This window comes from Tupaia chinensis, unplaced genomic scaffold (assembly GCF_000334495.1).
Source record: "Tupaia chinensis unplaced genomic scaffold, TupChi_1.0 Scaffold144814_1, whole genome shotgun sequence".
Taxonomy (NCBI): domain Eukaryota; kingdom Metazoa; phylum Chordata; class Mammalia; order Scandentia; family Tupaiidae; genus Tupaia; species Tupaia belangeri.
Genome location: NW_006204675.1, coordinates 495,449 through 497,844, shown reverse-complemented (window position 1 = coordinate 497,844; position 2,396 = coordinate 495,449). Strand labels below are relative to the sequence as shown.

The window sequence follows — 2,396 nt, the reverse complement described above, 5'->3', positions numbered from 1 at the left end:
GACTCTGAGAGAGGGTCATCTCTGACCCCTAAACATATTCCACTCTCCCCAGCCCCAGACTCCACCTCCCTGGTTGGTAGATAGAAATTTTCTGTGCCTTTTTCCTTTTCTTTGTTTCTTGAAGCCCATCTATTCTATTGCTAATTCCTAGCTCTGCCTCTCTTCAAAGACTGTCCTTCCAGGGGACAGGCCCCTGGTCCCACTCGAAACCCCAGGTCAGCAAGGGACTGTGAAGGAGGGTCATCTCTGACACCCACCCCACATCAAGTCTCCCCCACCCCAGACCCCACATTTTTGGTAGGTAGACAGAAATTTTCTGTGCCCTTTTTTCCCCCCCTTGGAACCCATCTATTCTATTGCTAATTCCTAGCCCTGTCTCCCTTCTCAGACTGTCCTTCCAAGGCCCAGGAAGCAGGTCCAACTAGAAGCCTCAAGTCAGCAAGGGACTCTGAGGGAGGGTCATCTCTGACCCCCACCCCACATCAAGTCTCCCCCACCCCAGACCCCACATTTTTGGTAGGTAGACAGAAATTTTCTGTGCCCTTTTTTCCCCCCCTTGGAACCCATCTATTCTATTGCTAATTCCTAGCCCTGTCTCCCTTCTCAGACTGTCCTTCCAAGGCCCAGGAAGCAGGTCCAACTAGAAGCCTCTGTTCATCTAGAGACCACCTAACCCCACTCATAATGTCTAAGAATAAAAAATATATATGGTAAGGTGCTCACTTAGGCAGCACATATACTAAAATTGGAAAGATATAGAGAAGATCAGCATGGCCCCTGTGCAAGGATGACATGGAAATTCGTGAAGCATTCCATATTTTTCAGGAAAACTAAGATATAAGAGACAGTTATATGTGAACAAAAAACAGCCAAGAGAATGGCTCACTTAATGATAGGATCAGGTATGAAATATCGATAATTACATTGAATGTCAATGGATTGAATTCTCCAGTTAAGAGACACAGACTAGCTGAATGGATAAGAAAACCATGACCCCTAAACACCTTCCACTCTCCCCAGCCCCAGACTCCACCTCCCTGGTTGGTAGATAGAAATTTTCTGTGCCTTTTTCCTTTTCTTTTTTTCTTGAAGCCCATCTATTCTATTGCTAATTCCTAGCTCTGCCTCTCTTCAAAGACTGTCCTTCCAGGGGACAGGCCCCTGGTCCCACTAGAAACCCCAGGTCAGCAAGGGACTGTGAAGGAGGGTCATCTCTGACACCCACCCCACATCAAGTCTCCCCCACCCCAGACCCCACATTTTTGGTAGGTAGACAGAAATTTTCTGTGCCCTTTTTTCCCCCCCTTGGAACCCATCTATTCTATTGCTAATTCCTAGCTCAGCATCTCTTCAGAGACTGTCCTTCCAGACCCCTTGCAACAGGTCCAACTAGAAGCCTCAAGTCAGCAAGGGACTCTGAGGGAGGGTCATCTCTGACCCCCACCCCACTTCCAGTCTCCCCTGCCCCAGACTGACCTCCTTAGTAGGTGAATAGAAATTTTCTGTGCCTTTTTTTTTTCCCTTGGAGTCCATCTATTCTATTGCTAATTCCTAGCCCTGTCTCCCTTCTCAGACTGTCCTTCCAAGGCCCAGGAAGCAGGTCCAACTAGAAGCCTCTGTTCATCTAGAGACCACCTAACCCCACTCATAATGTCTAAGAATAAAAAATATATATGGTAAGGTGCTCACTTAGGCAGCACATATACTAAAATTGGAAAGATATAGAGAAGATCAGCATGGCCCCTGTGCAAGGATGACATGGAAATTCGTGAAGCATTCCATATTTTTCAGGAAAACTAAGATATAAGAGACAGTTATATGTGAACAAAAAACAGCCAAGAGAATGGCTCACTTAATGATAGGATCAGGTATGAAATATCGATAATTACATTGAATGTCAATGGATTGAATTCTCCAGTTAAGAGACACAGACTAGCTGAATGGATAAGAAAACCAAAATCATCTATCTGTTGCCTACAAGAAACTCACCTTATGGATAAAGACATACATAAACTAAAAGTAAATGGCTGGAAAAAGATATTACATGCAAATGGAAATCAAAAAAGGGCTGGAGTAGTGATATTCATCTTAGACAAAATAGATTTCAAGACAAAGACTAAGAAGAGACACAAAAGTGTATAATATAATAGTAAATGGGGTAATCCAGCAAGAAGACATAACCCTTATAAATATCTATGCACCCAACTTAGGTGCACATAAATATGTGAAGGAAAGACTGCTGGAGCTAAAAGGAGACATAGGGAGAAATACCATAATTGTTGGAAATCTCAATACTCCATTATCTCCTATAGACAGATATTCTAGACAGAAAATAAGTAGAGAGATACAGGACTTAACTGATACTATAATTCGAATGGGCTTGACAGATATCTATA

The 2,396-nt window shown here is 43.5% G+C and overlaps 2 non-coding genes across 2 annotated transcripts; both read left to right on the top strand.

Moving 5' to 3' along the window:
* The first annotated feature begins 715 nt into the window (after positions 1-715).
* On the top strand, positions 716-822 carry LOC114005893 (U6 spliceosomal RNA). Its single transcript, XR_003547692.1, has one exon. It is a non-coding gene; the product is annotated as a U6 spliceosomal RNA (small nuclear RNA).
* An 859-nt stretch (positions 823-1,681) lies between these two features.
* On the top strand, positions 1,682-1,788 carry LOC114005892 (U6 spliceosomal RNA). The gene has a single exon (XR_003547691.1). It is a non-coding gene; the product is annotated as a U6 spliceosomal RNA (small nuclear RNA).
* The last annotated feature ends 608 nt before the right edge of the window (positions 1,789-2,396 follow it).